At 59.0% G+C, this 27,301-nt stretch overlaps 12 non-coding genes and 1 pseudogene across 12 annotated transcripts; all 13 read left to right on the top strand.

Annotated features, from left to right (window-relative positions):
* Positions 1–78: 78 nt before the first annotated feature.
* LOC148808246 (U2 spliceosomal RNA) lies at positions 79–269 on the top strand. Its single transcript, XR_016088309.1, has one exon. It is a non-coding gene; the product is annotated as a U2 spliceosomal RNA (small nuclear RNA).
* Positions 270–1,064: 795 nt separating this feature from the next.
* On the top strand, positions 1,065–1,255 carry LOC148808245 (U2 spliceosomal RNA). The gene has a single exon (XR_016088308.1). It is a non-coding gene; the product is annotated as a U2 spliceosomal RNA (small nuclear RNA).
* A 777-nt stretch (positions 1,256–2,032) lies between these two features.
* Positions 2,033–2,223, top strand: LOC148808244 (U2 spliceosomal RNA). Its single transcript, XR_016088307.1, has one exon. It is a non-coding gene; the product is annotated as a U2 spliceosomal RNA (small nuclear RNA).
* Positions 2,224–3,000: 777 nt separating this feature from the next.
* Positions 3,001–3,191, top strand: LOC148808243 (U2 spliceosomal RNA). Its single transcript, XR_016088306.1, has one exon. It is a non-coding gene; the product is annotated as a U2 spliceosomal RNA (small nuclear RNA).
* Positions 3,192–3,980: 789 nt separating this feature from the next.
* LOC148808242 (U2 spliceosomal RNA) lies at positions 3,981–4,171 on the top strand. The gene has a single exon (XR_016088305.1). It is a non-coding gene; the product is annotated as a U2 spliceosomal RNA (small nuclear RNA).
* A 2,519-nt stretch (positions 4,172–6,690) lies between these two features.
* Positions 6,691–6,872, top strand: LOC148808241 (U2 spliceosomal RNA). The gene has a single exon (XR_016088312.1). It is a non-coding gene; the product is annotated as a U2 spliceosomal RNA (small nuclear RNA).
* Positions 6,873–13,067: 6,195 nt separating this feature from the next.
* Positions 13,068–13,267, top strand: LOC148808240 (U2 spliceosomal RNA). Its single transcript, XR_016088313.1, has one exon. It is a non-coding gene; the product is annotated as a U2 spliceosomal RNA (small nuclear RNA).
* Positions 13,268–14,056: 789 nt separating this feature from the next.
* LOC148808239 (U2 spliceosomal RNA) lies at positions 14,057–14,247 on the top strand. The gene has a single exon (XR_016088317.1). It is a non-coding gene; the product is annotated as a U2 spliceosomal RNA (small nuclear RNA).
* A 777-nt stretch (positions 14,248–15,024) lies between these two features.
* LOC148808238 (U2 spliceosomal RNA) lies at positions 15,025–15,215 on the top strand. Its single transcript, XR_016088316.1, has one exon. It is a non-coding gene; the product is annotated as a U2 spliceosomal RNA (small nuclear RNA).
* Positions 15,216–16,002: 787 nt separating this feature from the next.
* Positions 16,003–16,193, top strand: LOC148808237 (U2 spliceosomal RNA). Its single transcript, XR_016088315.1, has one exon. It is a non-coding gene; the product is annotated as a U2 spliceosomal RNA (small nuclear RNA).
* A 789-nt stretch (positions 16,194–16,982) lies between these two features.
* On the top strand, positions 16,983–17,173 carry LOC148808236 (U2 spliceosomal RNA). The gene has a single exon (XR_016088314.1). It is a non-coding gene; the product is annotated as a U2 spliceosomal RNA (small nuclear RNA).
* A 6,236-nt stretch (positions 17,174–23,409) lies between these two features.
* On the top strand, positions 23,410–23,617 carry LOC148808235 (U2 spliceosomal RNA; annotated as a pseudogene).
* A 793-nt stretch (positions 23,618–24,410) lies between these two features.
* On the top strand, positions 24,411–24,601 carry LOC148808234 (U2 spliceosomal RNA). The gene has a single exon (XR_016088304.1). It is a non-coding gene; the product is annotated as a U2 spliceosomal RNA (small nuclear RNA).
* The last annotated feature ends 2,700 nt before the right edge of the window (positions 24,602–27,301 follow it).

Raw genomic sequence — 27,301 nt, 5'->3', positions numbered from 1 at the left:
CCGGGCTCCAGAGGCGTCGGCCTGCGCCGCTGCGCGCCAGCCGGACGCCCGCGCGCCCGCCCAAGGCCGGCGTCGGGCATCGCTTCTCGGCCTTTTGGCTAAGATCAAGTGTAGTATCTGTTCTTATCAGTTTAATATCTGATACGTCCCCCATCGGGGGACCACATATTAAACGGATTTTTGGAACAGGGAGCTGGATCAGGAGCTTGCTCCGTCCTCTCCACGCATCGGCCCGGTATTGCAGCGCCTCCGGGAACGGTGCACTACCTTCTCTCAGCGGTGAAAAGACAGACGTAGCTAGCAAGCAAGCGAGGTGGACCGGAGCTCCTTCCTCTCCGGTCTCGTCTCTCGTCCATCTGTGCGTCTCTGTGTCTCTCTCTCTCCCCCTCCCCGTTCCCGTGCTCCCTCCGTGCACTTTCCCGCGCCTCGACTCTCTCGGCAAGCAGGCCGGCCCCCTTTTCGGCTCCCGTGCGTTTTCCCTCCAAAAAACTTAGTTTTTTCCTCCTTTTTCCAGGGAGGCAGGCGTGGCTTGTGTGTGTGTGTGTGTGTGTGTGTGTGTGTGTGTGTGTGTGTGTGTGTGTGTGTGTGTGTCCCCGTCCTTGCAGGCGGGCCCCTTTCGACAGCCGGCCGTTTTCCCTCCAAAAAACTTAGTATATACACCTTTTCTTTCTTTTTTTCGGCAGGCAGGCAGGTGTGTGTGTGTCCCCGTCCCTCCCGAGAGAGCGCTGCCCCTTGCCTCTGCCCGCAGGTGCCGACGGTCCGCTTTCGCTTGCAGCTCACTCGGCACGGCTGCTGCTGGTGGGAGGGGCCTAAGCTAAGGAGGCCGGCCCCGGCTGGCGCCCCCCGCGGCTGCGGTCGTTGTCGGGCCGTTGACAGGAGATCAAAGAGCAGGGCCCCCGCCCGGGACTGGCGGGCAGGCAGGCGAGCAAGCAGGCAGGCAAGAGAGGGGGAGAGCGGAGTCCGGGCGGCCGGCAGCCGCGTGCGGACCGGGCTCCAGAGGCGTCGGCCTGCGCCGCTGCGCGCCAGCCGGACGCCCGCGCGCCCGCCCAAGGCCGGCGTCGGGCATCGCTTCTCGGCCTTTTGGCTAAGATCAAGTGTAGTATCTGTTCTTATCAGTTTAATATCTGATACGTCCCCCATCGGGGGACCACATATTAAACGGATTTTTGGAACAGGGAGCTGGATCAGGAGCTTGCTCCGTCCTCTCCACGCATCGGCCCGGTATTGCAGCGCCTCCGGGAACGGTGCACTACCTTCTCTCAGCGGTGAAAAGACAGACGTAGCTAGCAAGCAAGCGAGGTGGACCGGAGCTCCTTCCTCTCCGGTCTCGTCTCTCGTCCATCTGTGCGTCTCTGTGTCTCTCTCTCTCCCCCTCCCCGTTCCCGTGCTCCCTCCGTGCACTTTCCCGCGCCTCGACTCTCTCGGCAAGCAGGCCGGCCCCCTTTTCGGCTCCCGTGCGTTTTCCCTCCAAAAAACTTAGTTTTTTCCTCCTTTTTCCAGGGAGGCAGGCGTGGCTTGTGTGTGTGTGTGTGTGTGTGTGTGTGTGTGTGTGTGTGTGTGTCCCCGTCCTTGCAGGCGGGCCCCTTTCGACAGCCGGCCGTTTTCCCTCCAAAAAACTTAGTATATACACCTTTTCTTTCTTTTTTTCGGCAGGCAGGCAGGTGTGTGTGTGTCCCCGTCCCTCCCGAGAGAGCGCTGCCCCTTGCCTCTGCCCGCAGGTGCCGACGGTCCGCTTTCGCTTGCAGCTCACTCGGCACGGCTGCTGCTGGTGGGAGGGGCCTAAGCTAAGGAGGCCGGCCGGCTGGCGCCCCCCGCGGCTGCGGTCGTTGTCGGGCCGTTGACAGGAGATCAAAGAGCAGGGCCCCCGCCCGGGACTGGCGGGCAGGCAGGCGAGCAAGCAGGCAGGCAAGAGAGGGGGAGAGCGGAGTCCGGGCGGCCGGCAGCCGCGTGCGGACCGGGCTCCAGAGGCGTCGGCCTGCGCCGCTGCGCGCCAGCCGGACGCCCGCGCGCCCGCCCAAGGCCGGCGTCGGGCATCGCTTCTCGGCCTTTTGGCTAAGATCAAGTGTAGTATCTGTTCTTATCAGTTTAATATCTGATACGTCCCCCATCGGGGGACCACATATTAAACGGATTTTTGGAACAGGGAGCTGGATCAGGAGCTTGCTCCGTCCTCTCCACGCATCGGCCCGGTATTGCAGCGCCTCCGGGAACGGTGCACTACCTTCTCTCAGCGGTGAAAAGACAGACGTAGCTAGCAAGCAAGCGAGGTGGACCGGAGCTCCTTCCTCTCCGGTCTCGTCTCTCGTCCATCTGTGCGTCTCTGTGTCTCTCTCTCTCCCCCTCCCCGTTCCCGTGCTCCCTCCGTGCACTTTCCCGCGCCTCGACTCTCTCGGCAAGCAGGCCGGCCCCCTTTTCGGCTCCCGTGCGTTTTCCCTCCAAAAAACTTAGTTTTTTCCTCCTTTTTCCAGGGAGGCAGGCGTGGCTTGTGTGTGTGTGTGTGTGTGTGTGTGTGTGTGTGTGTGTGTGTGTCCCCGTCCTTGCAGGCGGGCCCCTTTCGACAGCCGGCCGTTTTCCCTCCAAAAAACTTAGTATATACACCTTTTCTTTCTTTTTTTCGGCAGGCAGGCAGGTGTGTGTGTGTCCCCGTCCCTCCCGAGAGAGCGCTGCCCCTTGCCTCTGCCCGCAGGTGCCGACGGTCCGCTTTCGCTTGCAGCTCACTCGGCACGGCTGCTGCTGGTGGGAGGGGCCTAAGCTAAGGAGGCCGGCCGGCTGGCGCCCCCCGCGGCTGCGGTCGTTGTCGGGCCGTTGACAGGAGATCAAAGAGCAGGGCCCCCGCCCGGGACTGGCGGGCAGGCAGGCGAGCAAGCAGGCAGGCAAGAGAGGGGGAGAGCGGAGTCCGGGCGGCCGGCAGCCGCGTGCGGACCGGGCTCCAGAGGCGTCGGCCTGCGCCGCTGCGCGCCAGCCGGACGCCCGCGCGCCCGCCCAAGGCCGGCGTCGGGCATCGCTTCTCGGCCTTTTGGCTAAGATCAAGTGTAGTATCTGTTCTTATCAGTTTAATATCTGATACGTCCCCCATCGGGGGACCACATATTAAACGGATTTTTGGAACAGGGAGCTGGATCAGGAGCTTGCTCCGTCCTCTCCACGCATCGGCCCGGTATTGCAGCGCCTCCGGGAACGGTGCACTACCTTCTCTCAGCGGTGAAAAGACAGACGTAGCTAGCAAGCAAGCGAGGTGGACCGGAGCTCCTTCCTCTCCGGTCTCGTCTCTCGTCCATCTGTGCGTCTCTGTGTCTCTCTCTCTCCCCCTCCCCGTTCCCGTGCTCCCTCCGTGCACTTTCCCGCGCCTCGACTCTCTCGGCAAGCAGGCCGGCCCCCTTTTCGGCTCCCGTGCGTTTTCCCTCCAAAAAACTTAGTTTTTTCCTCCTTTTTCCAGGGAGGCAGGCGTGGCTTGTGTGTGTGTGTGTGTGTGTGTGTGTGTGTGTGTGTGTGTGTGTGTGTGTGTGTGTCCCCGTCCTTGCAGGCGGGCCCCTTTCGACAGCCGGCCGTTTTCCCTCCAAAAAACTTAGTATATACACCTTTTCTTTCTTTTTTTCGGCAGGCAGGCAGGTGTGTGTGTGTCCCCGTCCCTCCCGAGAGAGCGCTGCCCCTTGCCTCTGCCCGCAGGTGCCGACGGTCCGCTTTCGCTTGCAGCTCACTCGGCACGGCTGCTGCTGGTGGGAGGGGCCTAAGCTAAGGAGGCCGGCCGGCTGGCGCCCCCCGCGGCTGCGGTCGTTGTCGGGCCGTTGACAGGAGATCAAAGAGCAGGGCCCCCGCCCGGGACTGGCGGGCAGGCAGGCGAGCAAGCAGGCAGGCAAGAGAGGGGGAGAGCGGAGTCCGGGCGGCCGGCAGCCGCGTGCGGACCGGGCTCCAGAGGCGTCGGCCTGCGCCGCTGCGCGCCAGCCGGACGCCCGCGCGCCCGCCCAAGGCCGGCGTCGGGCATCGCTTCTCGGCCTTTTGGCTAAGATCAAGTGTAGTATCTGTTCTTATCAGTTTAATATCTGATACGTCCCCCATCGGGGGACCACATATTAAACGGATTTTTGGAACAGGGAGCTGGATCAGGAGCTTGCTCCGTCCTCTCCACGCATCGGCCCGGTATTGCAGCGCCTCCGGGAACGGTGCACTACCTTCTCTCAGCGGTGAAAAGACAGACGTAGCTAGCAAGCAAGCGAGGTGGACCGGAGCTCCTTCCTCTCCGGTCTCGTCTCTCGTCCATCTGTGCGTCTCTGTGTCTCTCTCTCTCCCCCTCCCCGTTCCCGTGCTCCCTCCGTGCACTTTCCCGCGCCTCGACTCTCTCGGCAAGCAGGCCGGCCCCCTTTTCGGCTCCCGTGCGTTTTCCCTCCAAAAAACTTAGTTTTTTCCTCCTTTTTCCAGGGAGGCAGGCGTGGCTTGTGTGTGTGTGTGTGTGTGTGTGTGTGTGTGTGTGTGTGTGTGTGTGTGTGTGTGTCCCCGTCCTTGCAGGCGGGCCCCTTTCGACAGCCGGCCGTTTTCCCTCCAAAAAACTTAGTATATACACCTTTTCTTTCTTTTTTTCGGCAGGCAGGCAGGTGTGTGTGTGTCCCCGTCCCTCCCGAGAGAGCGCTGCCCCTTGCCTCTGCCCGCAGGTGCCGACGGTCCGCTTTCGCTTGCAGCTCACTCGGCACGGCTGCTGCTGGTGGGAGGGGCCTAAGCTAAGGAGGCCGGCCGGCTGGCGCCCCCCGCGGCTGCGGTCGTTGTCGGGCCGTTGACAGGAGATCAAAGAGCAGGGCCCCCGCCCGGGACTGGCGGGCAGGCAGGCGAGCAAGCAGGCAGGCAAGAGAGGGGGAGAGCGGAGTCCGGGCGGCCGGCAGCCGCGTGCGGACCGGGCTCCAGAGGCGTCGGCCTGCGCCGCTGCGCGCCAGCCGGACGCCCGCGCGCCCGCCCAAGGCCGGCGTCGGGCATCGCTTCTCGGCCTTTTGGCTAAGATCAAGGTTTAAGCCGGCAAGCCCGCAATTCCGAGGTCTTAGTCCAGGGGGTCGGGAAGGCGAGGAGAGGCCGGATGGACTGGATGAACTGAAGCAGGGTCGTGGAGTGTGGAGCCAAGGATTGATGCAGTGCTGACGAGGAGAATCGGTGTGCGGAGAAGGAACGAGACGGTGACGACGGCGGTATTTACCTGGAAGGATTTTGGAAGGAGCGTTTGAGAGCGTTGGCTGGAATTGGCAGGAACGATGGCTGGGCCTTTTGGAGCGAGGAAGGAGCGGAGGAAGAACTCCATCCGTTTCCTACTCCGAGGACGAGGAGAACCCGGAACCTGGAAGAGAGATGAGTTTAAGAATTTGATTTTGAAGCAGTGTTTGGGTGTACGGATGTCGGATGTGTTTTGTTTACAGGACTTTTGCGATAAGGGTATTTTTGATGTGACTTTGGTTTCCGAGACTTTGGTATATGATTTATGGGAGAAGATGCAAGTACGGAAAGAAGAGGCTCCTTTGAACCTCTTCAGTTTTGAACCTTGGTTTGCGGGCAATGTGCAACGTGTTACAGTTTTTGTGCCGGATCCTTTCGTGTCAGAGGAAGACATTGCTGGTTATTTGAAGAAGTACGGGATTTTACATGGAACGGGAACGAAAGAACAGGATTGGGAAGGTGTTTGGACTGGCAAGAGGACTTATTGGATAAGCTTGTTTCGGGATGTGCGTTCCCCAGACGGGTTATCGCATCCGCCCGGGTATTTTGGAATAGGGTCCGAAACGGGGTCCCTGGTTTATCCAGGTCAGCCCATAACATGCAGAAGGTGTTGGCAGTTTGGACACTATGCGAGAGAGTGTAAATGTAAGAGATGTGCTCGATGTGGACTGCAGACTCACGCGGAAAAGGATTGTGTGCAATGTTTTTTCTGTGGGGAATATGGGCATGTTTATAGGGCTTGTGGGGAGAGAAGGGAAATGTTTGGGATTATCGACCAGAAGACAGAGAGCAATGGAATGTCGAGCGAGGAAGGGAGTGTTGTAGGACAGGATAGTGGGAGTAGTGTGGAAGGTGGAGTTGTAAGGAGTGAGAGTGAGGTGAAAGGTGTGGAAAGCATTCGGGGTACGAGTGTCGGTGGAGAGCATAGGGCTAAGGAAGTGTGTAAGGAAGTGAGGGAGAATGGTGAGCAAAGGAAACATAATGCGAGTGAGAGTGATCAGTGTGCTGAGACGGTAAAGATAAATGCAACGGAGAGGCTGAGCGGAAATGTTGTAGTAATAAAGAGGCGGAGGAGGAAAATTGTAGAGAACGGAAAAGGTGTGGCGGGAAGATTGGAAGAAAGAGAAGCGAGTGGAGAAGGATAGTGTAGAAGAATAAGAGTGAGGAAGGGATGATTTGCATAAAGGGTGGGATTATGGAAATGAGACCTGTTTGGGTTGTGGGGATAAAGGTTTTTGGCAGGTTAAAACATGTAAGAGGTATAGGGTTGGATTTTGGGGTTTTAAGTTTGAACAGTAATGATTTTGTGTGGTTTATGACACGTTTGACGATGTTTGGTTTATGACAAGTTTTCAGTATGTTATGTTACCATGAATTGGTGTATGGGTCCGTTATTGTGGGTTGAGTTTGTATTTCTTTATGTTTTATTAGAATTCGGTACATTGTACTTCTGTATTTGGTTGAGAATTATGTGAATATGAAAATAATGAACTTTATTGAACTGTTTTTCAAATAAAAAAAAAAAAAAATCTGTTCTTATCAGTTTAATATCTGATACGTCCCCCATCGGGGGACCACATATTAAACGGATTTTTGGAACAGGGAGCTGGATCAGGAGCTTGCTCCGTCCTCTCCACGCATCGGCCCGGTATTGCAGCGCCTCCGGGAACGGTGCACTACCTTCTCTCAGCGGTGAAAAGACAGACGTAGCTAGCAAGCAAGCGAGGTGGACCGGAGCTCCTTCCTCTCCGGTCTCGTCTCTCGTCCATCTGTGCGTCTCTGTGTCTCTCTCTCTCCCCCTCCCCGTTCCCGTGCTCCCTCCGTGCACTTTCCCGCGCCTCGACTCTCTCGGCAAGCAGGCCGGCCCCCTTTTCGGCTCCCGTGCGTTTTCCCTCCAAAAAACTTAGTTTTTTCCTCCTTTTTCCAGGGAGGCAGGCGTGGCTTGTGTGTGTGTGTGTGTGTGTGTGTGTGTGTGTGTGTGTGTGTGTGTGTGTGTGTGTGTCCCCGTCCTTGCAGGCGGGCCCCTTTCGACAGCCGGCCGTTTTCCCTCCAAAAAACTTAGTATATACACCTTTTCTTTCTTTTTTTCGGCAGGCAGGCAGGTGTGTGTGTGTCCCCGTCCCTCCCGAGAGAGCGCTGCCCCTTGCCTCTGCCCGCAGGTGCCGACGGTCCGCTTTCGCTTGCAGCTCACTCGGCACGGCTGCTGCTGGTGGGAGGGGCCTAAGCTAAGGAGGCCGGCCGGCTGGCGCCCCCCGCGGCTGCGGTCGTTGTCGGGCCGTTGACAGGAGATCAAAGAGCAGGGCCCCCGCCCGGGACTGGCGGGCAGGCAGGCGAGCAAGCAGGCAGGCAAGAGAGGGGGAGAGCGGAGTCCGGGCGGCCGGCAGCCGCGTGCGGACCGGGCTCCAGAGGCGTCGGCCTGCGCCGCTGCGCGCCAGCCGGACGCCCGCGCGCCCGCCCAAGGCCGGCGTCGGGCATCGCTTCTCGGCCTTTTGGCTGCGATCCTTAGTACGTGGCAGGCCCGCGGCTGAGGTAACACCAAAAGACCGGGGAGAGAAGACCGGAGAGGACACCGCCTGGAGGAGACTACGCTGCTGGATTTGCCGGATTTGGACTTTGGATTGGCTTGGACTGCGCTTCGGATTTTCGTTTCCTGGATTGGACGCTTGGACACCAGAAGACTTCGGTTTTGGTGAGAAGGCTGCTTCGGCAGCCGCAAAGGCTGCGGAACGATGGCTGCGGATCCCGGGGCGGCGAGGACGGCTGAGGAGGGTCCCAAGATCCGGAAGACCATCCGCTTCATCTGGAAGCTGGATGGAGAGATGCCGGGGAGGGACGTCTTCGAAGAGGAGATCCTTTTTGGGATCCTGGGTTTGGACGTGGCGGATATCAAGTGCTTGCAGGGGAATCGGGCGCAGCGCTATATGGATCTCTCGTTCGTGGAGGAGAAAGGACATCGCGGCGCTTCCGAGAAGATCATGAAGGCTAAGGAAAGTGGCAGGCTGGAGAATTACGTGTGTCTGGGGCTCCAGAGCAACAATGAAAGGTCAGTGATTCTGCACATGTTTGACCCCTTTGTTCCCGATAGTGACGTCACGACCTTCCTCCGTCGTTACGTCGACGTGTTGGACCCCCCTCGTATCATCATGGACCCTTACAAGGTCTGGACCGGGAAGAGGCAGTATCACGTTGAGCTGAGGCCAGACGACAGAAGTAAGGATGGTTTCGCCCACCCGCCTGCCACTTTCGCCATTGGTCCAGGTAGGGGGTACTTGTTCTACGGGAATCAGCCGCCGTTCTGTCGGAAGTGTCGGGAGTCCGGGCACCGGGAGGCCGAGTGTAACGCGGCGGAGTGTGGGAAGTGCCACCGGCGGGGTCATCAGGCCCGGAACTGCCCCGTTAAAGAGTGTTCCTTGTGTGGCAACACTGGCCATTTGTATCGCAACTGCCTCCTTAGGAACGCCGAGTATGCCAGAGCTGTCCATGACGGATCCGGCCTGGCGGTGGGAGAAACGGAGTCGGACGGCAGTGAGGCTGGGGACACCGAGGACGAACATCAGGATGGTGGTGGAGCGGTCCCTGGGGGAGCCGGGAAGGATGCCGGATGGACGGTGGTGGTGCGGCCGAGACGGAAAGGGAAGGGGAAGGGGAGGCAGCATGAGGAGGACGGCGACGATCCGCAGGAGGGACCATCTCGGGTCGAAGACGGGGTGGTCGGGAGCTGGGCGGATGTGGTGAAGGCCCCCCCCCCCGCCCGAGCAGACGCAGGACCAACCGCAGCACGGGGGGCAGGTGAGGAGGAGGAGGAGATGCACCACATGCCTGTGTTGAGGAAGAAGCCTAGGAAGCGGTCGCAGGCTGGCAAGGGACAGATGGAGACGGGCGACAAGAAGAAGAAGACATCCAGGGAGTACTACGGGGAGGCGGAGCTCGTCCCGGAGACGGTAGCAGCTCTGGTGACGGCGCCAGAGCAGGAGGTGATGGCAGACCGGGAGGTGATGGCAGACCAGGAGGAGATGGAGGAGGGGGCAGCGCCAGCGTCAACGCAGGACGGCCAGGAGCTGGGGGACACCGCAGGCTCCCTCCCCCCTGGGCAGGGAGACAGAGTCATGGCACGGGGCCCCTTCTCTGTGGCGCAGTGCCTTTCAGGTGAGGGGAGCCCTGTGGTGACGTGCCAGGTCGACACCCCGGACCGCGAGTACTCGCGCCGGCCTGACCCTGACCCGGGCTCCAGCCCCAACCCCTCTCCCGACCCCCCTCCCCCCGACCCCGACCCCGACCCCCACCCTGACCGGGGCCCCGACCCCGGCCTCGGTCCCAGCCCCGGATTTGTTCTCGATCCCGGGCCCGACCCCGTCTCTGACATGGAGGTGGGCGTGAGCCCAGTCCCTTCGGTCACCTACATCGAGGGGACAGACACCGACAGTTCGGTCAGTGCAGCAGGGGCAGAGCATCCACTCAGCTCTAGCTCCAGCGACGGTATGGAGAGTGACAGCCCCCCGGAGCAGCCATGACCTTCACAGTGGCCACGGCTAATGTGAGGGGTCTGCGGAACCGGGAGAAACGAGCTGGAGTTTTCCGATATTTGTCCCAAAGGCTTTTGGATATTTGCTTTTTGCAGGAGACCCATCTGAAAGACCACGACGATGTGCTCGCTTACCAGAAGGAGTGGACAAAGGGGCCCTCGTGGTGGAGCGTTGGGGGGGTGAACTCCTCTGGCGTGGGCATCCTGTGTGGTTCCCCAGGGTTTGCGGCACAGGTGGTCAGCTCTGTGGTCCCCGGGCGCCTGCTGGTGGTCGACGGGACCCGGCACGGGGTGCGGACCCGGCTGATCGGTGTGTATGTCCCGGCGGACCGGCGGCAGCAGGGCTCCTTCCTGAAAGATCTGGAGCCCCTGCTGTACACAAACAGAGAGCTGATCATCGGCGGGGATTTTAACATCGACCTGGGGGACTCACAAGGTGAGGGTGCCCATGGGTTACGGTCTCTGATTGCAGATTTTGGCCTGCGGGACGGATTTCAGAATGTCGCACATCACACCTGGGACAACGGAAGGGGGACCTTCAGGCGGCTGGATTATGTCTTCACTTCGGCGAACTGGACGACCCTAAGCAGGCAAGCGACCCCTACTTGGTTTTCCGACCATCACATGCTGACGGCTTCCTTTGGTGTTGAGGACCCTCGTTTCCAGGCCGGATACTGGAAGCTGAACAGGCAAGTCCTGCAGGAGGCGAGATACCAGAGGAAGATCGCTACAGTGCTGAGGGCATGTGCGGAGAGGAGGGACGCCTTCAGTTCGGCGGTGCACTGGTGGGAGTCCTGTAAGCGCACCATCGCGGTGGTGACGAAGAAGTACTGCAGGATCCGCCGCAGCTTGGAGGACCGCCAGTGCACCAAGCTCCAGGAGGAGCTCGAGGCACTGTATGCGCAGCTGAACCAAGGGGGCGCTTACGAGGGGGAGAAGATCGCCCACATCAAGAGCCTGCTTAGGGGTAAGTGGCTGCAGTGGGCTAAGGACTTTCTTTTCAGGCTCCGTGGAGTCTGGAGGGAGAATGACGAAAGCTGCTCGTCCCAGTTCTTCGGCGCCGTGAGGAGGCAACAAGAGCGAGGCTTCTTTGACGGCGTTCGGAGGACGGACGGGTCTGTAGCCACTTCCATACCCGGGATGTTGGAGTGTGCCACAGAATATTACAGCACCCTGTTTGCTGAGAAGGAGACCGACGCCGGTATCAGGAGCAGGCTCCTGGACGGAGTGGAGCCGGCGGTAGACGACCCCGCTGCTCTGGGCGGGGCAGTGTCAGGGGCAGAGATCCGATCTGCCCTGATGGGGATGAAGAAGGGCACTGTCCCTGGCATAGACGGTCTACCGACCGAGTTTTACCTCACCTTTTTTGACCAGCTGGAGCCGCTCTTGGTGCAGGTATTCAACGAGGTGCTGGATCGTGATGGGCTCGGTGCCACCATGAAGATCGGTGTCATCTCCCTCGTCCATAAGGGAGGTGACAAGGCAGACCTGGGGAATTGGCGGCCAATCCAGCTCCTGTGCACTGACTATAAGATCTTGGCCAGGGTGCTGGGCGGCCGCCTGAGAACAGTGATGCCGGCCTTGGTGCAGGCTGACCAGACGTGTGGTGTGGCAGGCCGCAAGATCAGCTGGACCCTGCAGCTGATCCGCGACGTCATCGCGTGGGTGGAAGATAGAGGCCTGCCGCTCCTGCTGGTGAGCCTCGACCAGACCAAGGCCTTTGACCGGGTCCATCACGAGATTCTGTGGGCACTCCTGAAGAGGAAGGGTCTGCCGGACGGGTTTGTCAGGTGGGTCCGGACCTTGTACAACGGGGTGGCATCCCGGGTATGCGTCAACGGAGCGTTGGGCGGGCATATTCCAGTGCGGTGTGGTGTGCGACAGGGCTGTCCTCTCTCGCCCCTGCTGTATGTGCTTTTCCTAGAGATCCTCCTGGACCAGCTCAGGAGGGATCCGGGAGTGGATGGGATCCTGGTGCCAGGTGGAGGAGGGCAGATGGCGAAGATCGCGGCATATGCAGACGACGTCACGCTCTTCCTGGGCTCTGAAGGCGGCCTGGGGAGGGCGCTCAGCATTGTCGAGGATTTCTCAAGAGGTACCGGCGCCCGACTGAACAGGGCCAAGAGCTTAGTGAAGGTCTTCGGGACCTGGCCGAGCGAGCCGCGGGACTTTGGCGGTCTGTCACGGACGACTGGGCCGCTGAAGATCCTGGGGGTGAGCTTTCACTCCACAGATCCTGGAGGTGTCAACTGGGAGGCCGGGTTCCGGAAAGTCAACCGGAAGCTAGGCCTGTGGCAGCAACGATCGCTAACCTGGATCGGGAAGGCGCTGGTACTGAAGGCGGAAGTCCTGCCTCTGCTTCTCCACCTGGCGGTAGTGTACCCCCTGCCGGTCCGGAAGCGGAGAGATCTGGTGAGGAGCATCTTTAACTTCGTCTGGGGTCACACCTACGAACGGGTGAAGAGGTGTGATATGTACAGACCCCTGGCCGATGGGGGTCGGGGGATCTTGGACTTCCCGGCGAAGTTGGACTGCGCCTTCATAGCGAGCCTGTGCACGGTCCTGCACGACAACCCGGCCCACCTGTGCAGCCGGTTTGTCAGTCTCTGGCTGGCGGCGAGCATGCGGCACCTGACGGTCTGGACCAACACGACCCCCAAAGCAGAGCGGCTCCCGCTGCACTACCGCCACGCAGTGCGGTGGCTGCGGGCACACCCGGGGATCAAGGAAGGGACGAACTGTTTGAATCACAGGACCATGTACAGGATGGTGAAGGCGGAAGAACGGCCGGCGATCCCGGGTGTGTCCCGGATCATCTGGCAGCGGGTCCAGCCGGGGGGGCTGGATAACAAGCTGAAGGACCTGAACTGGCTCTGCGTGTGGGGTCGGCTGACGGTCAGGGCCGTCATGCATGCGCACGGGCTCTCCAGACAGAGCCTGTGCCCGCGACACGGCTGCGCGGGCGAAGAGACGGTGGGTCACGTCTTCTGGGAGTGTGCCTTCGCCCAGAGGGTGTGGAGATCGTGCGGGACCCTCTTTGCACAGGTAAGCCCCGATTCCCCCATCACGCAAGCGTCCGTCCTGAGAGGGATCGCCGGCATCCGGGGCCGGAACCGGAAATTCCTGCTGTGGCTACTGGTCAGCCTGGTCAAGGCCTTCATCTGGGATGCCCGGACAGACCTGGTGAAGCACGGCGTGGAGAAGCCTGCTTTTGGGATCCTGCGGAGGGTGAAGGAGGAGGTGGCCAGGAGGGTCCAGTGGGACATTCATAGATGGGGGTTTGCTGCAGCAAAAGAGCGCTGGAAGGATTTGTGCACGGGACATTAGGGGGGTGTTGGTGTGGGACTGTTTTATGATTTGTTAACGGACTTTTTTCTAATAAAAAATATAAAAAAAAAAAAATCTGTTCTTATCAGTTTAATATCTGATACGTCCCCCATCGGGGGACCACATATTAAACGGATTTTTGGAACAGGGAGCTGGATCAGGAGCTTGCTCCGTCCTCTCCACGCATCGGCCCGGTATTGCAGCGCCTCCGGGAACGGTGCACTACCTTCTCTCAGCGGTGAAAAGACAGACGTAGCTAGCAAGCAAGCGAGGTGGACCGGAGCTCCTTCCTCTCCGGTCTCGTCTCTCGTCCATCTGTGCGTCTCTGTGTCTCTCTCTCTCCCCCTCCCCGTTCCCGTGCTCCCTCCGTGCACTTTCCCGCGCCTCGACTCTCTCGGCAAGCAGGCCGGCCCCCTTTTCGGCTCCCGTGCGTTTTCCCTCCAAAAAACTTAGTTTTTTCCTCCTTTTTCCAGGGAGGCAGGCGTGGCTTGTGTGTGTGTGTGTGTGTGTGTGTGTGTGTGTGTGTGTGTGTGTGTGTGTGTGTGTCCCCGTCCTTGCAGGCGGGCCCCTTTCGACAGCCGGCCGTTTTCCCTCCAAAAAACTTAGTATATACACCTTTTCTTTCTTTTTTTCGGCAGGCAGGCAGGTGTGTGTGTGTCCCCGTCCCTCCCGAGAGAGCGCTGCCCCTTGCCTCTGCCCGCAGGTGCCGACGGTCCGCTTTCGCTTGCAGCTCACTCGGCACGGCTGCTGCTGGTGGGAGGGGCCTAAGCTAAGGAGGCCGGCCGGCTGGCGCCCCCCGCGGCTGCGGTCGTTGTCGGGCCGTTGACAGGAGATCAAAGAGCAGGGCCCCCGCCCGGGACTGGCGGGCAGGCAGGCGAGCAAGCAGGCAGGCAAGAGAGGGGGAGAGCGGAGTCCGGGCGGCCGGCAGCCGCGTGCGGACCGGGCTCCAGAGGCGTCGGCCTGCGCCGCTGCGCGCCAGCCGGACGCCCGCGCGCCCGCCCAAGGCCGGCGTCGGGCATCGCTTCTCGGCCTTTTGGCTAAGATCAAGTGTAGTATCTGTTCTTATCAGTTTAATATCTGATACGTCCCCCATCGGGGGACCACATATTAAACGGATTTTTGGAACAGGGAGCTGGATCAGGAGCTTGCTCCGTCCTCTCCACGCATCGGCCCGGTATTGCAGCGCCTCCGGGAACGGTGCACTACCTTCTCTCAGCGGTGAAAAGACAGACGTAGCTAGCAAGCAAGCGAGGTGGACCGGAGCTCCTTCCTCTCCGGTCTCGTCTCTCGTCCATCTGTGCGTCTCTGTGTCTCTCTCTCTCCCCCTCCCCGTTCCCGTGCTCCCTCCGTGCACTTTCCCGCGCCTCGACTCTCTCGGCAAGCAGGCCGGCCCCCTTTTCGGCTCCCGTGCGTTTTCCCTCCAAAAAACTTAGTTTTTTCCTCCTTTTTCCAGGGAGGCAGGCGTGGCTTGTGTGTGTGTGTGTGTGTGTGTGTGTGTGTGTGTGTGTGTGTGTCCCCGTCCTTGCAGGCGGGCCCCTTTCGACAGCCGGCCGTTTTCCCTCCAAAAAACTTAGTATATACACCTTTTCTTTCTTTTTTTCGGCAGGCAGGCAGGTGTGTGTGTGTCCCCGTCCCTCCCGAGAGAGCGCTGCCCCTTGCCTCTGCCCGCAGGTGCCGACGGTCCGCTTTCGCTTGCAGCTCACTCGGCACGGCTGCTGCTGGTGGGAGGGGCCTAAGCTAAGGAGGCCGGCCGGCTGGCGCCCCCCGCGGCTGCGGTCGTTGTCGGGCCGTTGACAGGAGATCAAAGAGCAGGGCCCCCGCCCGGGACTGGCGGGCAGGCAGGCGAGCAAGCAGGCAGGCAAGAGAGGGGGAGAGCGGAGTCCGGGCGGCCGGCAGCCGCGTGCGGACCGGGCTCCAGAGGCGTCGGCCTGCGCCGCTGCGCGCCAGCCGGACGCCCGCGCGCCCGCCCAAGGCCGGCGTCGGGCATCGCTTCTCGGCCTTTTGGCTAAGATCAAGTGTAGTATCTGTTCTTATCAGTTTAATATCTGATACGTCCCCCATCGGGGGACCACATATTAAACGGATTTTTGGAACAGGGAGCTGGATCAGGAGCTTGCTCCGTCCTCTCCACGCATCGGCCCGGTATTGCAGCGCCTCCGGGAACGGTGCACTACCTTCTCTCAGCGGTGAAAAGACAGACGTAGCTAGCAAGCAAGCGAGGTGGACCGGAGCTCCTTCCTCTCCGGTCTCGTCTCTCGTCCATCTGTGCGTCTCTGTGTCTCTCTCTCTCCCCCTCCCCGTTCCCGTGCTCCCTCCGTGCACTTTCCCGCGCCTCGACTCTCTCGGCAAGCAGGCCGGCCCCCTTTTCGGCTCCCGTGCGTTTTCCCTCCAAAAAACTTAGTTTTTTCCTCCTTTTTCCAGGGAGGCAGGCGTGGCTTGTGTGTGTGTGTGTGTGTGTGTGTGTGTGTGTGTGTGTGTGTGTGTGTGTGTGTCCCCGTCCTTGCAGGCGGGCCCCTTTCGACAGCCGGCCGTTTTCCCTCCAAAAAACTTAGTATATACACCTTTTCTTTCTTTTTTTCGGCAGGCAGGCAGGTGTGTGTGTGTCCCCGTCCCTCCCGAGAGAGCGCTGCCCCTTGCCTCTGCCCGCAGGTGCCGACGGTCCGCTTTCGCTTGCAGCTCACTCGGCACGGCTGCTGCTGGTGGGAGGGGCCTAAGCTAAGGAGGCCGGCCGGCTGGCGCCCCCCGCGGCTGCGGTCGTTGTCGGGCCGTTGACAGGAGATCAAAGAGCAGGGCCCCCGCCCGGGACTGGCGGGCAGGCAGGCGAGCAAGCAGGCAGGCAAGAGAGGGGGAGAGCGGAGTCCGGGCGGCCGGCAGCCGCGTGCGGACCGGGCTCCAGAGGCGTCGGCCTGCGCCGCTGCGCGCCAGCCGGACGCCCGCGCGCCCGCCCAAGGCCGGCGTCGGGCATCGCTTCTCGGCCTTTTGGCTAAGATCAAGTGTAGTATCTGTTCTTATCAGTTTAATATCTGATACGTCCCCCATCGGGGGACCACATATTAAACGGATTTTTGGAACAGGGAGCTGGATCAGGAGCTTGCTCCGTCCTCTCCACGCATCGGCCCGGTATTGCAGCGCCTCCGGGAACGGTGCACTACCTTCTCTCAGCGGTGAAAAGACAGACGTAGCTAGCAAGCAAGCGAGGTGGACCGGAGCTCCTTCCTCTCCGGTCTCGTCTCTCGTCCATCTGTGCGTCTCTGTGTCTCTCTCTCTCCCCCTCCCCGTTCCCGTGCTCCCTCCGTGCACTTTCCCGCGCCTCGACTCTCTCGGCAAGCAGGCCGGCCCCCTTTTCGGCTCCCGTGCGTTTTCCCTCCAAAAAACTTAGTTTTTTCCTCCTTTTTCCAGGGAGGCAGGCGTGGCTTGTGTGTGTGTGTGTGTGTGTGTGTGTGTGTGTGTGTGTGTGTGTGTGTGTGTGTGTCCCCGTCCTTGCAGGCGGGCCCCTTTCGACAGCCGGCCGTTTTCCCTCCAAAAAACTTAGTATATACACCTTTTCTTTCTTTTTTTCGGCAGGCAGGCAGGTGTGTGTGTGTCCCCGTCCCTCCCGAGAGAGCGCTGCCCCTTGCCTCTGCCCGCAGGTGCCGACGGTCCGCTTTCGCTTGCAGCTCACTCGGCACGGCTGCTGCTGGTGGGAGGGGCCTAAGCTAAGGAGGCCGGCCGGCTGGCGCCCCCCGCGGCTGCGGTCGTTGTCGGGCCGTTGACAGGAGATCAAAGAGCAGGGCCCCCGCCCGGGACTGGCGGGCAGGCAGGCGAGCAAGCAGGCAGGCAAGAGAGGGGGAGAGCGGAGTCCGGGCGGCCGGCAGCCGCGTGCGGACCGGGCTCCAGAGGCGTCGGCCTGCGCCGCTGCGCGCCAGCCGGACGCCCGCGCGCCCGCCCAAGGCCGGCGTCGGGCATCGCTTCTCGGCCTTTTGGCTAAGATCAAGTGTAGTATCTGTTCTTATCAGTTTAATATCTGATACGTCCCCCATCGGGGGACCACATATTAAACGGATTTTTGGAACAGGGAGCTGGATCAGGAGCTTGCTCCGTCCTCTCCACGCATCGGCCCGGTATTGCAGCGCCTCCGGGAACGGTGCACTACCTTCTCTCAGCGGTGAAAAGACAGACGTAGCTAGCAAGCAAGCGAGGTGGACCGGAGCTCCTTCCTCTCCGGTCTCGTCTCTCGTCCATCTGTGCGTCTCTGTGTCTCTCTCTCTCCCCCTCCCCGTTCCCGTGCTCCCTCCGTGCACTTTCCCGCGCCTCGACTCTCTCGGCAAGCAGGCCGGCCCCCTTTTCGGCTCCCGTGCGTTTTCCCTCCAAAAAACTTAGTTTTTTCCTCCTTTTTCCAGGGAGGCAGGCGTGGCTTGTGTGTGTGTGTGTGTGTGTGTGTGTGTGTGTGTGTGTGTGTGTGTGTGTGTGTCCCCGTCCTTGCAGGCGGGCCCCTTTCGACAGCCGGCCGTTTTCCCTCCAAAAAACTTAGTATATACACCTTTTCTTTCTTTTTTTCGGCAGGCAGGCAGGTGTGTGTGTGTCCCCGTCCCTCCCGAGAGAGCGCTGCCCCTTGCCTCTGCCCGCAGGTGCCGACGGTCCGCTTTCGCTTGCAGCTCACTCGGCACGGCTGCTGCTGGTGGGAGGGGCCTAAGCTAAGGAGGCCGGCCGGCTGGCGCCCCCCGCGGCTGCGGTCGTTGTCGGGCCGTTGACAGGAGATCAAAGAGCAGGGCCCCCGCCCGGGACTGGCGGGCAGGCAGGCGAGCAAGCAGGCAGGCAAGAGAGGGGGAGAGCGGAGTCCGGGCGGCCGGCAGCCGCGTGCGGACCGGGCTCCAGAGGCGTCGGCCTGCGCCGCTGCGCGCCAGCCGGACGCCCGCGCGCCCGCCCAAGGCCGGCGTCGGGCATCGCTTCTCGGCCTTCTGGCTAAGATCGGAAAGTACGTGGCAGGCCCGCGGCTTGATGACTTGGCTGGGGGACGAGAAGACGACGACGGAGAAGACGGAGAAGACGACGGCGGCGACGGCGGCGGAGAGGAGGGAGATCGAGGACCAACCAGAGGGAGGAGAACCAACCTGCCGGAGGAGGACGGAGGCCGCGGATTCCAAGCTACCACGGGTAGTCGCCCTGGGTTGAGCCCAGGGGGCGAAGTGGGGCTTCCTGATGGCGGCGGCGGCGGCGACGACGGCGGCGGCGGGTGAGTGGACCCGCGACCTGGCGGCTGGGCACCCTCTGTCCCGTGAGGGACAGATGCGGCGCACAGTGCGCTTCGTGGTGAAGACGGCGGAAGATAAGGCTACCTGGATGAAGAGGGACAAGTTTGAAAGAGACATTTTGTTTCATGGACTTGGGATTAAGGTCAAGGATATCACTAGTTTGCAGGATTTCCCGGGGAAAGGTATTTTTGATTTGACAATGGAGTCGGACAAGTTGTGCGAGACTGTGTGGCAGAAGGCGCAATCCGGGAAAAATTCTTTTCCGATGTCTTTGTTTTTGATGGAGCCTCTCTTTGCGAGGGAGCTGAGGACGCTTACCGTCCACCTGTTTAACACGTTGTTGCCTGAGCGAGACATTGTGATGTATTTAACCAGGTTTGTGGACATTCAAGGGGCCGGCAGCAAAGTGGTGGACGAGGCGGGGGTCTGGACCGGGAGGAGGAGGTATTTGGTCAGGCTCCGACCTCAGCCGTCTGGAGAGGAGGGCGTTTTGCATCCCCCTGCCTACTTTAATATCGGGTCAAACAGGGGCTACCTTTTCTACCCAGGGCAGCCCCTGACATGTAAAAAGTGTTTGCAACAGGGACACATTGCAGCGAACTGCCCAGGAGGTTTCTGCAGGAGGTGCGGTGCGGAGGGACACGAGGCGAAGAACTGCGGACAGGTACTGACATGTGATCTGTGTGGGTCAGCGGGTCACGTGTATCGCTCGTGTCCCAGAAAGCAGAAGAGCTTTGCGGACATTGTGAAGGCTCCCCCGAAAGATCCGAGACTGGAATTACCAGGACCCTCCGGTGGTCCGTTTATGTTTTTCGGGACTGTGGGGAAAACTAAGGAGGGGGATAAGGGTGGACCGGGGCAAGCAGCAGAGGGGGCGGGTGAAGCGGGTGACGAACACCCAGAGTCCAGGTCCTGGGCTGATATGGTCCCAGAAGGCCGACCAGAGTCCCCGAGCTGGTCCCCGGTTTTAAGTAGGTCTACAAAGAGGAAGGGAGGGAGAGGGCCGAAGGGCCCTGATTTGCGACGCGCCAAGTTGGGGTTGCAAAATCGTTTCCGGGGGCTGCCTATTGAGACTTTAGGCAGCGATTCAGATGGAGTGGAGGAAGACAGTAGCCGGGAGGGGGTAGCATCCGGGAAATCCCTCGAGCCTGGTTTCGAAAAGGTGGAGGGTGCGGGTGGAGCGACGGGAAAGAAAGGAGAGGAGGTGGCGGGGAGGGGAAACGCAAGGGGGGAAAGGTCAGGGGAGGGATTGGAGGTGGAGGGGGGTACTCTTTCTGCCGTTTCAGTCACCCCTGAGGAATCAGAGGAGGTGGAGGTGAGCGAGGAGCCACTTCCTCCAGGTCAAGGTGAGTCGGTAGTGGCTAGTGAGGGAAGTGAGATGGAGGTAGGGAGTTTAAAAGAGATAGAACAGCCGGCTCACCCGCAGGTACCCGGGGATCCCGAGAGCGAGTCATCTTCCTCGGGGGAGGGGAGCTTGCAGCACTCCGGGGAGGGGGAGAGCGATTCAACATCAGCTGAGACAGATAACTCAGAGGTTAGCCAGGAAGAGGAGACTAGGGTACAAACTTCTCATGACCCGCCATGAGTCGTATTATTTGTACGGTAAATGTGAGGGGTTTGAGGAACCCTGCGAAGCGGACTGGCGTCTTCAAAGACCTTGCGAGTCGCCAGTTCGGCTTTTGTTTTGTTCAGGAGGTTCATTTGGGGTCACAGAAGGATGTAGCGGATTTTAAGAAAGAATGGCAAAAAGGAGAGTCCTGGTGGAGCATTGGAGGGGTGCACTCTTCAGGCATCGGGATTTTATGTGGGGTGTCAAATTTTGTGGGGGGTGAGGTTTGTGTGGTTGTTCCGGGGCGTTTATTGGTAGTGGATGGGGTGTGGGACGGCCTGAAAGTGCGCCTGATAGCGGTGTATGGACCGGCTGAAAGGCGCCTTCAGGCAGATTTTATAAGAAAGATCGAGCCACTCCTATTTACCAACAGAACGGTGGTGATGGGCGGGGATTTTAATGTCGATATTGGTGACACAAATAGGGCAGGGGCGCGAGCCCTGAGAGAGTTGGTGAGTCATTTTAAATTGCAGGACGGCCTTAACATCTCGGGCCCGGCCTCTAAACAGTTTACTTGGAGCAACGGCAAGGATATCTTCAGGAGACTGGATTACATCTTCACTACCCTAAGTGGACGGTCTACGGTAGGACATATTGTTCCTGTATGGTTTTCTGACCACATGTTGCTGTCTGCCTGTCTGACCTCGGATGACCCAGGCCCCAGATCAGGTTACTGGAGGCTAAATGTTAAGGTGTTGTCCGAGGTTGAGTTCAGAAGCAGGATAGTTGACCTGATTGAAAGTCTCTGCAGTCAGAGATGGAAATATCTGTCCGCTGTCAATTGGTGGGAGATGTGTAAAAGAGTTATATGCAAGGAATCGGTCAAATATTGCCGAGACAGGAGACGGAAGGAGAGGGAGGATTTAGATCAGCTCCAACAGGAGTTACAGACCCTCTATGAGGGATTTAATCAGGGAGGCTCTTTTGACGCACCGAAGGCGGCGGAGATCAGGCTTCGGATGAAAGAGTGGTGGTTGGCGCGAGCCAACGATTTTCTCTTTAGAGCGAAGGGAAATTGGAGGGAAAAGGATGAGAAATGCTCGGCTATGTTTTTCGGCTCGGTGCGTTCTCGGCAAGCCAGAACTTTGGTGGAGGGCCTAAAGCAAAAAGACGGTTCCGTTACCTCTGACCCAGCAGATATGGTCAGGTGTGCCTCGGATTTTTACAGGGAACTGTTCTCGGGGAAACCAGTGGACACTGACTTGTGGGAGGAGTGGTTGGCGGGAATAGTGACGGTAGAGGAGGGCATGCCTGAACTGGAGGGAGAGCTTTCGGGTGAGGAACTAAGGGAAGCCATGGCAGGGATGCGGAGGGGGACGGCTCCCGGAATTGATGGCTTGCCCATTGACTTTTACGTGGTGTTTTGGGATAAACTGCAGCCTATCCTGCTCGAAGTTTTTAACGAAATCTTAGAGTCAGGGGAGTTAACGGGAACTATGAAAACTGGAGTTCTGTCTTTGATTTTTAAGAAAGGGGACAAGGAGGACCTGGAAAACTGGAGGCCGATCCAATTGCTCTGCACTGACTATAAGATCCTGGCCAGGGTGCTGAGTAGGCGGCTGAGGAAGGTGATGCCGGGTCTGGTCTGCAGGGATCAGACCTGCAGTGTGGAAGGAAGGAAACTAGCCTGGAATCTCCAGTTGGTGAGAGACATCATTGAATGGGTGGAGGAAAGGGGCTTGGAGCTCATTCTGGTAAGCTTAGATCAAAGTAAAGCCTTTGACAGAGTGTGTCATCCCTTCCTTTGGGAGGTTTTAAAGAGACTAGGGATTGGTGGAACTTTTATCCGATGGCTCAGGATTTTATATAACGGGGTCATCTCAAGGGTATGTGTGAATGGAAGGTTGGGGATGGGGTTCGTGGTTAGCCGTGGGGTGAGGCAGGGGTGTCCCTTGTCCCCGCTCCTCTACGTGCTATACCTGGAGCCCTTTTTGCGACGAATCCAGAGTGACCCTTGGGTGGAAGGTGTACTAGTCCCGGGTAGCGGTGGAGCACAGGCAAAGTTGATGGCTTACGCAGACGATGTCACTTTGTTTCTTACCACTGACAGGTCTCTCACTCGGGTTCTGCAGATAGCGGACGCCATGGCTGCAGGAACGGGTGCACTGCTTAATCTCAGCAAGTGCACCGTCAAATATTTTGGCAGATGGAAAAACAGGCAGGATGTGGTAGGAGGTCTCAAACTAGAGACAGGGCCCGTGAAGATCTTGGGGGTCAGTTTCCATACTGCTGACTCTGCCACAATTAACTGGAGGAGTAAGATCTCAAAAGTGAATCAGAAGTTAGGTTTGTGGCAGAGTAGGCATTTGACACTGGTAGGAAAAGTCCTGGTAGTGAAGGTGGATATATTGCCGTTGCTCATCCATCTGGCCTGTGTTTTCCCGCTGCCTCCCAGGTTCCGTAGAGAGCTGGTGAGGACCATCTTCCGCTTCGTTTGGGGCGGAGGATATGAGTACATCAAGCGGGTGGACATGCACAGGCCGGTGGAGGAAGGAGGTCGGGCGGTGCCGGACCTGCCGGTGAAATTGGACTCACTTTTCATCTCGGGGCTGTGCAGACTTCTGAAGGAGAGTCCGGACCACCTGTGCGTCCCCTTTGCACACTTGTGGTTTGCCTCTGCAGTAAAACATTTGGTAGTGTGGACAAACACAACACCCAAGGCAGAAAAGCTGCCATGGTATTACAGACATGCGGTGCAATGGCTAAAAAAGCACCCGGATGCTAAGGAAGGTGCAGCATTGCTGGACCACAAGGCACTGTACCAGCTGGCTACTGCAAAGGAGGAGCCGGCTATTGTGGGAGTTCCAGGAGAGGTCTGGAAGCAAACGCAAGCGGTAGGGCTGGAAAATAAGCTGAAGGACCTCAATTGGTTGGTGGTGTGGAATAGACTTCCAGTCCGAGAGACTTTACACAGACATGGGCTCTCCAGGCAGGACAAGTGCCCACGCACTGACTGCCAAGAAACCGAGTCCATCGCACACGTTTTATGGGATTGTGGGTTTGCACAGAGGGTATGGGACCAGTGTGGGGGTTTTTTAACGCAGGTGAAGTCAGACTTTGTGGTGTCCAGACAAGTTCTACTGCGGGGACTCCCAAAAACACGTAGATGGGGGGTCAACTTTTTGTTATGGTTGGTTATTAGTTTGGTAAAATATCATTTGTGGGCATCACGCAAAGACCTCACTGAGCATGGGGTCAGTGGAGCACCAGCCGCTGTCGTGCATACGGTGAAATATGATATAGCATGTCGGGTAAAATGGGATATTCTGAGGTGGGGTTTTGCGGCAGCCAAGGAGAGGTGGAAGGGGCTATTTTCGTTGGGGTGATTATTATGTTTTGTATAGTAAAAGTCGGTATGGTTTTGGTGAATGTTTTGTTTTTTCAGATGTGGGGGTGGGTTTTGATTTGCATTTGAGGCGGGGTTAAGGAAATTGTATTTTGCTTGGGTTTTCAGAGGTGTGGGCTTTTGAATGTTGTTTTCTGTGTTTTTTGAGTAACATGTGGGTTGATTTTTTGTGTGATGGGTCTTTTTTGCTGTTTTGTATGTTTTATACGTTTCTAATAAAAAAAAAAAAAAAAAAAAAATCTGTTCTTATCAGTTTAATATCTGATACGTCCCCCATCGGGGGACCACATATTAAACGGATTTTTGGAACAGGGAGCTGGATCAGGAGCTTGCTCCGTCCTCTCCACGCATCGGCCCGGTATTGCAGCGCCTCCGGGAACGGTGCACTACCTTCTCTCAGCGGTGAAAAGACAGACGTAGCTAGCAAGCAAGCGAGGTGGACCGGAGCTCCTTCCTCTCCGGTCTCGTCTCTCGTCCATCTGTGCGTCTCTGTGTCTCTCTCTCTCCCCCTCCCCGTTCCCGTGCTCCCTCCGTGCACTTTCCCGCGCCTCGACTCTCTCGGCAAGCAGGCCGGCCCCCTTTTCGGCTCCCGTGCGTTTTCCCTCCAAAAAACTTAGTTTTTTCCTCCTTTTTCCAGGGAGGCAGGCGTGGCTTGTGTGTGTGTGTGTGTGTGTGTGTGTGTGTGTGTGTGTGTGTGTGTGTGTGTGTGTGTGTCCCCGTCCTTGCAGGCGGGCCCCTTTCGACAGCCGGCCGTTTTCCCTCCAAAAAACTTAGTATATACACCTTTTCTTTCTTTTTTTCGGCAGGCAGGCAGGTGTGTGTGTGTCCCCGTCCCTCCCGAGAGAGCGCTGCCCCTTGCCTCTGCCCGCAGGTGCCGACGGTCCGCTTTCGCTTGCAGCTCACTCGGCACGGCTGCTGCTGGTGGGAGGGGCCTAAGCTAAGGAGGCCGGCCGGCTGGCGCCCCCCGCGGCTGCGGTCGTTGTCGGGCCGTTGACAGGAGATCAAAGAGCAGGGCCCCCGCCCGGGACTGGCGGGCAGGCAGGCGAGCAAGCAGGCAGGCAAGAGAGGGGGAGAGCGGAGTCCGGGCGGCCGGCAGCCGCGTGCGGACCGGGCTCCAGAGGCGTCGGCCTGCGCCGCTGCGCGCCAGCCGGACGCCCGCGCGCCCGCCCAAGGCCGGCGTCGGGCATCGCTTCTCGGCCTTTTGGCTAAGATCAAGTGTAGTATCTGTTCTTATCAGTTTAATATCTGATACGTCCCCCATCGGGGGACCACATATTAAACGGATTTTTGGAACAGGGAGCTGGATCAGGAGCTTGCTCCGTCCTCTCCACGCATCGGCCCGGTATTGCAGCGCCTCCGGGAACGGTGCACTACCTTCTCTCAGCGGTGAAAAGACAGACGTAGCTAGCAAGCAAGCGAGGTGGACCGGAGCTCCTTCCTCTCCGGTCTCGTCTCTCGTCCATCTGTGCGTCTCTGTGTCTCTCTCTCTCCCCCTCCCCGTTCCCGTGCTCCCTCCGTGCACTTTCCCGCGCCTCGACTCTCTCGGCAAGCAGGCCGGCCCCCTTTTCGGCTCCCGTGCGTTTTCCCTCCAAAAAACTTAGTTTTTTCCTCCTTTTTCCAGGGAGGCAGGCGTGGCTTGTGTGTGTGTGTGTGTGTGTGTGTGTGTGTGTGTGTGTGTGTGTGTGTGTGTGTGTGTGTCCCCGTCCTTGCAGGCGGGCCCCTTTCGACAGCCGGCCGTTTTCCCTCCAAAAAACTTAGTATATACACCTTTTCTTTCTTTTTTTCGGCAGGCAGGCAGGTGTGTGTGTGTCCCCGTCCCTCCCGAGAGAGCGCTGCCCCTTGCCTCTGCCCGCAGGTGCCGACGGTCCGCTTTCGCTTGCAGCTCACTCGGCACGGCTGCTGCTGGTGGGAGGGGCCTAAGCTAAGGAGGCCGGCCGGCTGGCGCCCCCCGCGGCTGCGGTCGTTGTCGGGCCGTTGACAGGAGATCAAAGAGCAGGGCCCCCGCCCGGGACTGGCGGGCAGGCAGGCGAGCAAGCAGGCAGGCAAGAGAGGGGGAGAGCGGAGTCCGGGCGGCCGGCAGCCGCGTGCGGACCGGGCTCCAGAGGCGTCGGCCTGCGCCGCTGCGCGCCAGCCGGACGCCCGCGCGCCCGCCCAAGGCCGGCGTCGGGCATCGCTTCTCGGCCTTTTGGCCTAAGATCCCGTGTGCGTGGCCTGACCGCGGCTCGGGTTCTGAAGCCAAAGGAGGGAAGAGACGGACGGCGCAGCTTTTTTAAGCGACGGCGATTTTTTTCCGTGGCGGAAGGGACTCCGGCCACTTTGAGAATGGAGAAGATTTCCAGCAGGACCGCAAGACCAAGGCACACTGTACGTTTCGTGTTGCGAGAGGAGGCTTCGGACAAGGATTTTGCCAAGAGAGACGCTTTCGAGGACGTCGTCCTTTTCAAGCACCTGGCCTTGCAGCCTGAAGACATCTATTGCCTGCAGAACTTTCCAGGTAAAAGGATTTTTGATTTGTCACTATTTTCTGCGGTACAGTGCACGAAAATATGGTCCACATTGGCTGCTCGCAGACAGGAGGAACCTTTTGTTCATTTTTATCTCGAACCTTTGTTTGCTCGCGAGTCGAGACCCATATGGGTCCATATGAATAATCCTTTCACCCCGGAAGCAGACATCGTCAACTTTCTTAAAAGATTTGTTGACGTGCAAGATACAGGGACAAAAGTAATGGACAGGAAGAGAGTCTGGAACGGCAAAAGAAGGTTTCTTGTGCGTTTCAGAGCAGACCCCAGCGCAGAGGATGGGCTTTTGCACCCCCCTGCACACTTTTCAATTGGAGCTTACACAGGTTACCTGAACTATCCAGACCAGCCTTTCGCATGCAGACGGTGTAACCAGAGAGGCCACTACGCTGCCGACTGTGAAGCGGAGGTCTGCCGAAGATGCGACACCGTGGGACACAGCACCTTGATGTGCAGAGCCGAGCCAAAGTGCAATCTGTGCGGGGCTTCTGGACACATCTACAAGGTATGCCCGATAAAAGCACGGAGTTTCGCAGCAGTGACGGGTGGCTCGTTGGCAGTGCGTGCAACCGCAGCTCCTCTTACGGAAGACAGGGCAGCTGCGCCAGCAGAGAGATCGACACCGGTGTCACTGGTCCCGGACGCTGCTGAGGAGGAGATGGAACCTGAGGGGGTGGAACAAGGGCATAAAGAAACGGATCACGGGCAGACGACAACAGCACTTACCTCAGCAGATGATCGCCACGGCCAGGAAGAAGCGGAGATCCCGGTGAGCGCAGAGGGGGTCCCGGTGAGTGCAGAGGAGGAAGATGGGGTCTCGCTCGCCTCGCTTGAGCAACTGAGAGAGTTGGCGGAGGGCTCAAGCGTGCCCCCTGCGGAGAAAGAAATGTCAGATTGGGGAGAGATAGTGGATACTGCGGAGGCCATGGACACTGCCCTGGCCAAGAAGGGTGGGAAAAGGAAGGCGGAACACTATGCGCCCTTCCTGGTGAAAAAACCGGGCATGGACCCTCTGGACTACCTCGAGTCGATGGCCACAGATTCGTTGGCCCAGACTGAATCCACGCCATTAGGAACGGAGGGTGAGGTAAGTGGTGTGGGAGTCCCCCCCCTCACGGCGGAACCAGGAATGTCTTCGAGCTGTGTCATTCCAGAGACTGAGCTGACCCCGACCCCGGCAGGAGCCCCTGAGGAATGCATGCAGCCACGTGTCGCCCTGCAGAGAAAAGAACAGGACGTCTTTATTTTCGCAGAGGTACCCTTGAAATTCAAGGTATTTTGTAAATGGGACGAAAAGGCCAGCAAACTGATCTGGCCTTCGACCTTTAACGAGCAGCAGCTATCCCCGGCAGGGATCGTGGTGCGGTGTGGGCACTTTGGTGAGGAGATCACAACTCTGGAGGTAAGAGGCTGTAACCAGATGGACGCAGTCGCTAAGAAGATAGCGCTAAACAACCTGGTTAAGGAATGGTTTGCGGGCGACGGAGATCTGAAAGAGAGGTACGAGAGGGAGGTGGAAAGACGCCCAGGCAACGTGGTGGTGAATCTGGATTT

This window comes from Atractosteus spatula, unplaced genomic scaffold (genome assembly GCF_055471065.1).
Source record: "Atractosteus spatula isolate fAtrSpa1 unplaced genomic scaffold, fAtrSpa1.hap1 Scaffold_233, whole genome shotgun sequence".
NCBI classification, from domain to species: domain Eukaryota; kingdom Metazoa; phylum Chordata; class Actinopteri; order Semionotiformes; family Lepisosteidae; genus Atractosteus; species Atractosteus spatula.
The sequence above is the reverse complement of the archived record's forward strand: the minus strand, read 5'-3'. Positions and strand labels throughout refer to the sequence as shown.